Source organism: Meles meles, chromosome 2 (assembly GCF_922984935.1).
Source record: "Meles meles chromosome 2, mMelMel3.1 paternal haplotype, whole genome shotgun sequence".
NCBI classification, from domain to species: domain Eukaryota; kingdom Metazoa; phylum Chordata; class Mammalia; order Carnivora; family Mustelidae; genus Meles; species Meles meles.
Genome location: NC_060067.1, coordinates 60,216,430 through 60,228,435, shown reverse-complemented (window position 1 = coordinate 60,228,435; position 12,006 = coordinate 60,216,430).

Sequence of the window (12,006 nt, the reverse complement as noted above, 5' to 3'; positions counted from 1 at the left end):
CTTGACCCTCCTGAACTTCGCTCCCTCCTCTGTAAAGGAGAGATAATCCCACCCATTTCATGCGGTTCTCCTGAGGCTTATATGCGAGCAAATATCGTCACTGGAACGCACCAGACATCCTCAGGCCCGGGAGATGCCTTTTCCCTCCCTGGAACACTCCGCTTTGGGTCCCGGCGAAATGCGCTGCTGGGTGCGCTGGAAAGGGTTGGTGGCGGGAGCTGTTGATGGCGGGAGCTAATGATCTCTTGCCAATCAGTCCGTGAGAAAGGAAGTCGGAATCTGCAAATCCGAGAGGGGTAATCTCAGAGCAACCCCTGTGCCTTGGGTAGACCGTGTACTCCCTTCCTTCTAACACTACCAAAGAAAAGGGTCACTAAATCCTCCCCCCTGCCTCCCTGGGCCTGCCCCCGCCAGCAGCCCAGAAGGATCCCTTCTGGAATCCTTGGATTCCTGTTAGCGGGAAGAGGTAAATGGTAAAGGAGCCAAGAGTAAGAAACTTTCCTTTTCAGGCAGCTGTCTAGTCCTCCTAAGATGAAAAGGCACTTTATTATCCCCTGATATGCCCTGTATGGAGTTTGGGAAGGATTCTCCCCTTTTTGCAGATGGGTTCCCCCTGCTCAAGTGCGAGCCTGGGAAGGCTGGTTCCTGCTCTGCTCTGGACCCACATCACCTCTGAGAGCTTGCCCTGGGCCAGGCACCCACTCCACACTGTCCCCCTTTATCTCCCACCAAACCTCTATCTCCATACTTCCTTCCTGTGGGGAAACTGACGGTCAGAGGTTAGGGAAGTCACCCAGGGGCTGGAAGCTGGGAGAAGTGGGAGTCAAGCCTGCTCTGCCTCCAAAGCCATAACACCACACTGCCATTTCCACCTACAACGCCATGGTCATCCACCCCTCCCTTACCTGGTTCTCTGTCCTCCTGGCTCCTGGTTGGTGAAAATGAAATGAGCTAAGGCAGTAAAACATTTAGTTTGGGCCCTGACATTTCCGGACCTCATTCTTCTCCTCTGTAAATGGGATCCTTGCAGCCGCGGCTCTGCGGTGGTGAACGGAACGGAAATATGGCCAGCGCTGAGTACTTTGGAGCCAGACAGTCTAGTTCGAACCCCATCTCCGCCAGCAATAGCCGCAGTGTATGGTCCATACCCAAAGCGGGATAATAGTAATGGAGCTGCCGGGAGGAATGAATGAAGTAATTCAAGGAAAGCACTTAGGGAAACAGATTAAGAGCTAAATAAAGCACTGATTACCAGAGCAGTGATTGGCCTGCCCAGGCTTGGAGGGCTGCAGCTGGGCGGAGGAGAAGCTGACCCCAGCCCCCTCCAGAAACTTCTCAGTGTTTCAGCAGCTCCTAGAACTAGGGATGGGAATGGGGGCATCAATTCCGCAGGGCTCCTTGGTCCTAGGGCTGCGCCTCCTGGACCCTCCCACAGGCCCCCTGGAGATGGAGGTGTTGTTCAAAAGGGATGGGGTGCCTGGGTGGCTCAATGGGTTAAAGCCTCTGCCTTTGGCTCAGGTCATGATCCCAGAGTCTTGAGATAGCGCCCCGCAGCGGGCTCTCTGCTCAGTGGGGAGCCTGCTTCCTCCTCTCTCTCTTTGTCTGACCTCTCTGCCTACTTGTGATCTTTGTCTGTCAAATAAATAAAATCTTAAAAAAAAAAAAAAAAGAAAAGAAAAGAAAAGGGAGGATGGGCTGGAACACTGGCCCCTGGAGCTCCCGGCCTATTCTCCGCTGGGTGCACATTCAGAATTGGGTAGACTCAGAGAGGGAATTAAATGAGGGTACATAGCAGGACAAAGACTTAGCCTGAATAGAGAGACCTTCTGACAGAGTCCAGCAAAGACTTGTCCCTAGCGATTAGCACATACCAAAAGCGCTCTTACAAACATTTAATATCCAAGGGGCTCCTGGGTATCTCAGTCGGTTAAGCAGCAGACTCTTGATTGCCGCTTAGGTCAAGATCTCAGATTGATGAGATCAAGCCCCAGAGCTCCATCCTGGGCTCCCCACTGCGTGTGTGTGGAGCTTACTTTGGTAGGGGTCTCTCGCTCCCTCTCCCACTGCCTCACCCTCCTAGAAAATATTAACATTCCAGTGACCTTCCTTGACTGATCTCTCAAATGATACCCAGTGCTTGCCCTGAGATAACCTACACTTGCTTCGTTTTCCTTTTGGCACTCCTATCTCTGTCTCCCACTAGATGATAAACTCCACTAGTGTGGGGCCTTTCTCCTCTGTACCCCTCAGGCAGAGTAGCTGCTGAACAAATATGGCTGAATATTTGGATGAATGAATAAAAGACAAAAGAGAACGTCAGACAGTTCCATGCAAATATTTTTCTCTTTAAAAAAACCTCCCTGTTGTTAATTCCCTTGCCAGCTCTTTTGAGCCCTCCCCTTGGTCCTGCACCCATGAAAGGTAAGACCCCAGTTCTTCTCCCTGTGTGTCCTGTGGCTATCTTTCTGAGTGAGTTCTGCAGCTCCTTCTCTAGACTGAATCATAAAGTAGGACACTAGCCTCTCACAAACAGAAGGACCAGCACGACAGGAGAACCTTCCTTTAGGAAACACTGCAGAGAACAATTAGTGTAAATCAAATAAATAATACACGTCTTATAAAATAATTATTTTAAGAAACTTTTCTGCAAGTTATTGTGGACAGAAAAATATCAACTGGAGGGGACCTGGCTGGCTCCGTCCTAGAGCAAGAGACTCTTGATCTCGAGGTTGTACGTTCAAGCTCCACATTGGGGATACCTGGGTAGATCAGTTGTTGGGCTTCTGCTTAGGTCATGGGATCAAGCCCCATCAGGCTCCCTGCTTGTGTTCCCTCCCTTGCTGTCTCTCTCAGTCAAATTAATAAACTCGTAAAAAAAAAAAAAAAGCCCCACATTGGGTGCAGAGATCACTTGAAAAAATAAAATCTTGGGACACCTCGGTGGCTCAGTCAGTGAAGTGTCTGCCTTGGCTCAGGTCATGATCCAGGAGTTCTGGGATCAAGCCCCAGCCCTATGGCCAGGATTCCTGCTCAGTGAGGACCATCCCCCTCCCACGGTGCTTTCTTGCACTGTCTCTCTCAAATAAATAAAATATTTTTAAAAAATAAAAGTTTTTTTTAAAAAGAAGGAATCAACTGGAAAGCAGTTGCTGTACATTTTTAAGCCTTAGAAGTCTATATACTGAATTTATCTTAAAAGCACAACTGCAGTTGCAAAAAATGTACAGAACATGTTGCAGCCAAGGTTTCCAATGAGGGCTAACTGTTCTTACTGTTTTGACTGTTTTTATAATCACTCAACACTGCTTGTCTATTCCTTCCCATCTCCACAGATAAGTTTCTTTAAACGGTAAATGTTTTTGTTTAACTTGGCAAATAATATCATCTATTAGGCTGTGAGTATTTCATGGTGCCTACTGCTCAGGGAGTACTCCCTTATCTTTGTGGGGGTGGGGGTAATTTTCCATATTTTCAGCAGAGCAACTCCTTTTGGGTCTTCATCAACCATCTGGTTCCAAATCCATGCTCTGTCCCCATGGGGTTTTTTCTGAAGGTAGATTTTAATGCCTTCCCTCCTGAGAATCAAAAAGACCTCGTACTGCCTGGGTTCAGCTTCTCCAGCTAAGCACTCGGGCAACAGCACCTTCTTCTTCTTTGGGGGTTATTCATGGAACCAAAACTCCTTGCTAGTGAGATTCAATGGAAATGGGCTGGAGAATACATTCATGAAATATAAGACACTATACAGTAGGAATTTTTCATCTAAAACCATGTGAAGGGGCACCTGGGTGGCTCAGGATATGATCTCAGGGTGCTGGGATTGAGCCCGCGTCAGGCTCTCTCCTTAGTGGGGAGCCTGCTTCACCCTCTCTCTCTGCCTGCCTCTCTGCCTGTGTGTGATCTCTCTCTCTGTGTCAAATAAATAAATAAAATCTTTTAAAAAACCCCAAATATCTCTAATTTAATCTTCAAAAAATAAATAAAACAAAACCATGTGAAGGGGTGCCTGGGTAGCTCAGATGGTTAAGTGACTGCCTAACTTTCAGGTCATGATCTCCAGGTCCTGGGATTGAGCCCCACATGGGGCTGCCAGCTCAGCAGGGATTCTGCTTCTCCCTCTGCCTCTCTCCCTGCTTATGCACTCTCTGTGTCAGTCTTTCCCAAATGAATAAATAAAAAATCTTAAAAAAACCCAACTAGGGGCGCCTGGGTGGCTCAGTGGGTTAAAGCCTCTGCTTTAGGCTCAGGTCATGATCCCAGGGTCCTGGGATCAAGCCCCACATCGGGCTCCCTGCTCAGCGGGGAGCCTGCTTCCTCCTCTCTCTCTACCCGCCTCTCTGCCTACTTGTAATCTCTGTCTGTCAAATAAATAAATAAAATCTTAAAAAAAAGAATATTTCTGAGTCTTAATGGGACCCTCCACCTGTACCTGTTGTGACTTTTTCCTCCCGGAAATGAGGAAACCCAGTGGTTTAGGATGATTTGCTGAGGCACCTGACCTGAACACTTTGTCTTTAATTAAACTGACTCACCTGGGGGAGCCTGGGTGGCTCGGTGGGTTAAGCCTTTGCCTTCAGCTCAGGTCATGATCTCAGGTCCTGGGATCTAGCCCCAAGTCAGGTTCTCTGCTCAGTGGGGAGCCTGCTTCCCCCCCTCTCTCTCTGCCTGCCTCTCTGCCTACTTGTGATCTCTGTCTGTCAAATAAATAAATAAAATCGTTAAAAAAAAATTTAAAAATGAAAACATGTGAGTGACAGACCCTGAGTTGGGAATCCAGAGACCTTGAGCCCTTTGTCCAAAGCAGCTATCCCAACTAGCAGCACTGCGTTTAGGTGTTATCATAAGTTCACACCAGGAGGAGGGCAGGTAGGATCCCAAGTTCACCTCAGGGCCTATAAGTGAAGCAGTTCTGCCCAGGGCCACTGAGGCCCAGCCCCCTCCCCCTTAGGCCTGTCCCACCACCATAACCACCACAAATACCTCTCCAAGGGTATCCCCATCCACCAGGCCTGGCTCTGAGCTCTGCAGGGCAGCTAATGCTCTCCAATTTCCAAACTCGAGCATTCTCCCATCCATTCCCAGCTCCCACCCCCATATAAATCAGCAGTACAATGTTCATTCAACACCATGGTGTTTTTCAGCCCTCAGCTGGTCAGGTATGGTATACCTTTTAATAGGATCAAGTCTGAGATGATGAGATGATTTGTCAAGTTTGCTCAAAGCTAAGGTGGTACCAGGAAGAATTTGAGCCCCAGACCTGAGAGCTTGACCCCAAGACGTGAGGGGCTCTCCTGCTCAGACCCCCAGGACTGGCACCCAGCAGGCCAGAAGAAGACCTTGATGAGGTTTGGGAAAGCTCCACTGGCCCTCCTGCCCTTGGCTGCCTTCTCAACAAGACCTGTGGGTACGCACTTGGAGCCAGGAGGGAGGGATGTGGTGGGGGCTGACAAGGACAAAGCTGAAGGATTCTGATCCTCATTCATGAGTGCTTCAAATATGTACTCAACATCGAAGAGCAACAGGCTCCATGCTAGGTGCTTAGGGCCCCTGTGGGAGCAGGCCCTCCGGACCTGTCTTCCCAGAGTTTGCAAGGCCAGGTCAGACCACGCTAGAGCTCGGCACTGAACCCACTTATCACTGCAGCAAGTAGGTGGGACGGCTTCAGGAGTGACATTTAACTGAAACTTCCGGGGAGGGTTGACTCAAGAAGGCCTGAGACCTGTAAGTTGAGACTTGAAGGGACATGGGAACTTGGGTAGGCTAGGTCTTCCCATTAGCCTGGTTTTTCTCTCACCTGCTCTGTGTCCTCGAAGGTCTTTCTCCTGGTTGTCACCACCTTATATGTGTCTGTAGCTTCCTTTCCCACAGTTGGGGGTGGGTACAAAGCCCAGTCGCTCAAGTTCCCCCAGAGGGGCAGTGTCCCAGGCCTCATCAGAGAGGGATTCCCAGAAGTCATCACCCTAGTGACACTCCTGCTTCAGGTCTAGGACGCATGTGGACCAAACCCAAGCCGCCCCTGTCCGCAGGAATACCCGAGACACCTGTCCAGGAGAGATTTTACTATTAGTTTTCGATCTTCAGGGAAGAGTGTCAGTTTCACTGACAACTATCGCAAAAACACGAGCAAAAATGTAGTAGGGCGGGACAAAACCCCAGCCCCGCGGGTTGCTTGAAGCTATGGGGACACTGCCGTGCGGCATTGGGTCACTTGAGCTCTTTGGAAACTTCTGACCCTGTGTAGCCCTTTTGGGCTGCACGCATCAAAGCATGGACCAGCGGGGGACACCGAGGTCCTGAGAAAACATTGCGGGCACAGCCTGGCAGCCCCAGTTCGGCCAGGGCCCCCTGCACAGAGGGCAGCAGCGCCGGCTCAGTAACTTGCGTGTCCTTGCGTAAAAACCTCCGAAAACCCCGCCGCAGAACTCCGCAGCTCCACCGAGGGAGGCCTTGGCGCAGACAAGGAGAGCCATTCAAAAATGTTAATAAGCTTATTAAAATTATCGGTTTACTGGCTCTTGTTTTACAGTATGCTGCCCACCCTTGGTGGACTATGGGAGAGAAAGTACTAGTGGCATTATTTTTTTTTTCCTTAACGTATTTTCCGTCCAGCAGGGGACTCTCCCGGGCTCAATGCGGCCACCGAGGCGGAATAGCCTCAGGCCTCCCAGCTCCCGAGGGCGGTGGGTGGAGAGAAGTCTAAACCGAGGGCCACAGCTGCCCACCCAGGCTCGGAAAGTGCAAAGGAGGCGCAGAGATAACAACTTTGGAGAGACCTATGGTCCTGGAATTGGGGGACCCAGCTCTTTTTTTAAAATGAAGCAAAACAACCCTCCTTCCAAAATCTGCGCACGAAGGGCATAGCTCATTATTCAAAATAGAAAGACTTCATCTTTTACCTCCATTCCAAGCCAGAGGTCAGTGTGGACTCCAAACATTACTCAGACTTAAGGAGCATCTCGCACTCCCCTCCCCCCCTTTAATATAGATGCGGATAAGAGAATTTAATTGCCTAGGATTCATCAAGTCAGTGGCCGAGGCCTGTAGACACAGGACCCGGGTAGAATCACTTAATGGATCTTGGAGGCCATTGAGCCCGACTTGACCACTTCCCGCCCCCAGATGTGTTGGTCTCCCAGACCTCTAGAACCGCACCCTCCTAAGGGATAGGGCGCACGCCCAAGTCGTAGGAGCCCTGCTCAGCCAGGTGGCTCATGCCACTAGTACTTTCTCTCCGATTGTGACAATCAGAAGCAGGCCAGGCTGGGGAGGAGAAGGACTCACTGAGAAGCCCCCAGAAGCCCCCAGAAGTTCCCCTCAGGCCAGAAGCTCTTGTTGCAATTGCGGAAACAGCAAGGAGTGATGTAGGTACTCGTTGAAGACCCTGACGCCTAAGCAGAGACCACGCCCTCTGGGCTCCGCAGGCGCACTAACCCCTGGGCTGCGGGGACCTCACCCGACCTGTGGGCGGGGCACCCAGGGACAAAACGGGTTGCTAATGGGAGGCAGAGTGAAGTGAGTGGGCTCTGGGCGACGGGGGTGAAGGGGCGTGGGGCGGGGGGAGGAGTAGGAAAGGAGGCAGCTTGTCACGCACAGTCCCAGCAGCATGGGGGAAAGGATGAGCCCAGGAGCGAGCTCACCCTGCCAGAGGCTCCAGGCAAAGTGATGGCTCCGCTCCCGCAGCCACTGTGTATTCCCTTTAAACTTGACCTTCCAACAGGAACTCATAAGAGCTATTCGCTTGTGCGGCAGATTCCGGGTCAGCTCCGGATCCGCCAAAAGCCAGGCACCCGCCCATCTTTCCATGCCCGCCTCAAAGCAAAAAGTAACAGTAACAGCAGCGCTCCGGGAGGGGTGCAGGGCGGCAGGGCCGTTTGCCAGTTCTCATGTCCGCAGTTGACCCAAATTTGGTCGCTGGACGTTTCCTTCATAGGTGGCATAGCCTTATACACACCCAACAGGTTTGAAAGAAGTTCATCGTTCAACTTAACCTGGACTCCATACCGGACCACCCCTGCTTGAAAGGCCCTGGGAATCAATCTCCTTTTATAAATGTGTTAATGATTTGAGCAACCTAGTTTATGTTGAATAACTTCTATGTGTAACTACAGAAAAAAATTAATTTATTACGTGATGTAACCATTTACAATATAACACATTTTTTTTGCAACCTGTATTGGCATTTCTTCATTTTAAAAAACATATTTATCAGGAGACTTGAAAATTGGCAGAAGCCAGGAGTCTCTACCCCTCTAAGGGACCCTCTGCTGAGCACACCGCAGGTCACTTGGAAACTTCTGAAGAGTGCAGGAGTTTAAGGAAGAATTGTTTCAGACCAGCTTACTAAGCATTGCTTAGTAAAGAAGTTTATAATAATAATAATAATAATAATAATAACGGCAACGTTAGTAATAAGTCCATACCAGCTTTACAGTGCTTAAGCGTTTTCAAAACACACTCACCTTTAGTAATCCAACCACCCCAAAGCCAAACCAGGAGATGCTAGTTCTAAGGGACTATCTATCCACACTGCCGGCCTCAAATACTAAAATACGCTTCTGAACTTTGAAAGACCCTGAAAGGCCTCCTTATGGCCTGTGACTTCGGACACCGTTTACCCAACTGTAAAATGGAGGTCATGTCCACGCTGCTCAGGCGGCCTCAGGAAAACAGTGCAGAGCAGAATGCGGAAGCACTTTTTCACGTATAGCGTCCGAGACAACCGAACAACCAAATGTAGTTATAGATAAATGTTGTTGTTTTGTGTTGTTTGGCTGCTCTCCAGGTCTCCCTCCAGTTAAGAGCCTCAGCTTCTGCTACATTCGAGGTTCTGGGCGCGGCCTTCCCTCGAGGCCAGGGCCTGTGCAGTAGTCACGCGCCTGTAGCGTGTGTAACTACCCGCCCTCAGCGCTTTCTGACTTACGGAGTGCGTTCAAACATTTGCTGTGTCTTGCAGTCCCCGCGCAGCTCCATGTGGTTCCCAATTAAGACTGTTAGCGGAGTGAGGCGGTTGGCCAGCCAGTCAAGCCCTGCAGCGCCGGGGCAGCGGGTCGGCGTCGCTTCCCTACTCCTCCTTGGCGGACCAGAACCTCCTCTGCCAGTGTTCAGGTTTCGGGGAGATGTCTAAATTTCTCCGCGACTCAGGGTCTGTCCGTGGCGGCAGCTTTCCCGTGACGCAGAAGTCTCTTCCGTCTGCCTAGTTGAATTCTGTGGACGCGCTAGAAGCTGTATTCTAGCCTCTCCTGGCAAAGACCGATGAAACATGAAAGGAGTGACCGCCTGGCCAGGACAGAGCTCCAGCGGCCGGCTGGGAAGTTAAAGTCACAGCATCCGCGGCCCAAGAGATGTCTGCAGGCCTTGGAGGACGTCTTGCTTCTGTGAGATGCTTGGTATGGTGTTTCCAGGTTTTGCCAGTTTCCCGGTCTGCAAAAGCTCCCCATTTCCCGGAAGCCCTCAGACACCGCCCCTGTAGGGGCCCAGCCTCCAGGGGATGGGGATCCCGGGCAGGTGATACCTCGTTTGAGCCTTCCTCGGACCTTCTCCTATAAAATCAGATTCTCTATCAACCTCCTACCTTGGGCTAGGGCGGGGGAGTGGCGAGAGCACTTGGATTCTCAGTGGCGGGGAAGCCATCTATTTCCTGAAATGGAACCCATTCCCAAATTCCCGCTGCCTGGCCCAGCTCTTCTGAGATTCTCCTGTGGGTCCGAGGGCCCTTCCAACCTAGTGGCTTAGAGTTAGACGCAGCTTGGGAGAGTCGAAACCAACAGGCCAGGGATTTGAGTTACAAACACGCGTGCACACACACACACACACACACACACACACAAGCGATATTTGGTAGTAGATAGATCTCAAATTGCTGGCCAGAGCAAGATTCATGGGCTAAGCCTGACTCCTTGGGATGGATTTCAGGGCTGGTCACAGTGTGTCCTCTTCCCAGCTCTTCCTCCAGACTTGGTTTACCCATTTAAGTGTGCGGGTCATACCCAACTATCTCCAAGGTCAGCTCTGAGATTCGCTAAGGACCCAGAAGGACGGAGAAATAGGTGAATAGGTCCAAAGGCTCCGCTGGCCTGGGGGAAAGCAGGCCCCAAGCAAGCCGACATGGAGCACTGCGCCCCAGGGGCACAGAGAGTGGTGGAGGAAGAGCCTCCATCAGAAAGCAAGGAGGCCAAAGAGCTCGACTGACTCTTTCTCATCTTTAAAGAAGAAGAAGAAAAAGAAGCAGCGGCAGCGGTGGCGGTGGGGCAGGCGGCGGAGCTGGGAGTGGAGAAAGAAGAGGAAATTCAGAAAGCAATAGCGCCGATTTCCAACCGGAGCCTTGTCTATGGCAGGGGGCCCCAGGTAAAGGCACCCGTTTCAGATCTCCAAATGCGAGGGGAGATCTTCGGAAGCCCGGCTGGCCCCGCAGGCTGATTCCGACTCCACGAATCAGATCTAAAGGTGCTGCTGCCAGAGCCGGGTGCGGGGCAGCTCAGAGCGAAACCGCAACAATCTGGGGCAAACTGAATTCGTTTGAGTCATTTTTCCCCAGGCGTCTGGAGCCAGCCGGGCATAGCTGGTCCAGACGGGGAGTGCAGAAGGGATGGGAAAGGCAAGGGGCGCCGCCCGGCCTACTTGAGAGAAAATCCCTAGTTCCCTCAACTCCAAACCCGCAAGGATGGAGGACAAACTCACCTCTTAGGGCGCAGTCACAACCAAATGCCATTTCAGGAGGGGGAAAAAAACGACAACAACAAGCCTCCTCCCCCAAAACCCCTCAGTAGTGGCGATCTCTGCAGAAAGGAAGGGAGGGAATTCTAGCATTATTGGAAATGTTCTAACTTTCTACAAGGAAAATGCATTCGTGATTAATTATGAAGCTTACATGGAATTTTTAAAACATGCCAAAAAGAAAACGATTGCGGGAACCATTTAGAAGGTGGTTGGACTTGGGGGTAAGGGCGTAAGGGCGTGCATATCCCGAGAGCATATGCCTTCCCCTTCTCACTTTGTTGTTTCCACAAGCAGGAATCGTTCTCCAAAAGCACTTGTCATTGCGCACTCCCCCCCCCCCCCCCCCCCCCGCACCCCCGCAGACCCCTGGCCTTGAACTTTGGGATACAATGGCCTGGGAATCCTGAGGCTGGAAAAGTTTGCCGACCCGGGAAAGGGGAGGTAGGCCTTTCTGGTTGGGGTAAAATTGAAAGTAGCTGGGGCCTGTGTTGGCAACTCCCAGCTCCCGCCAGCCGCTGGCCGCTGGAGGCCTCAGAGCCTGCAATGTGGCATTAACTCTTCCTTGCTCGACCAGGACCCAGAGGAGGGGAGTGAAGCCTAAGCATTTTGCTCTGACGAATCCGTGACAGCCTGGGGAGTTGTGCAATGGGGGCGGGTGTTCGTCTGTAAAATGTAAATAATATATAACCCTGGCCCTAGTCCTCCTCTATTTCCACCTTAGGCTTCTGTGTGGATCACATGAGACCATGTCGCAGACGGAGTGAGTGGCATCACTCTGGAACAATGTAGAGGGCCATGTGCACCCTGCCGGGGTCAAAGCTCAGTTGACCCTCCCCAAGAGACCTCTTATTATAGGGTTGGTTATTATAGCCTTCAGAATTTAAGCGAGTTTTTGCTAGCCTATTCTCCAAACGAAATGAAGACAGGGTCACTTACAGAAATGCTAGGAAAATCAAAAGCAGAGAGGACGTGGGCAGGTGAAGGAGACAGCAGGTTAGGTAGGGGTTGAAACTGGTTGTGGGTTCAGCTATGGATGTTTTCCAGACTCTGAGACCAATCCCGTGAGCAAGAGAGAGAGAGAGAATCCTAGACATTTGCTTCTTATTCAGTGGAATTCAGTTGTGACTTTTGCAAAGTCCCCTACTTTGCAATTCCCTGAGCTGAGTGGATTTAAACACTTTCTTCCCGGTGGGCAGCCAGACTGCTCCCTAGAGGGAGGAGGCATCCTTGGTCCAGGACTGAAAAGTGGTTGGAAAGGAGCCCCAGACATTTTTACCATACAGCGGGACA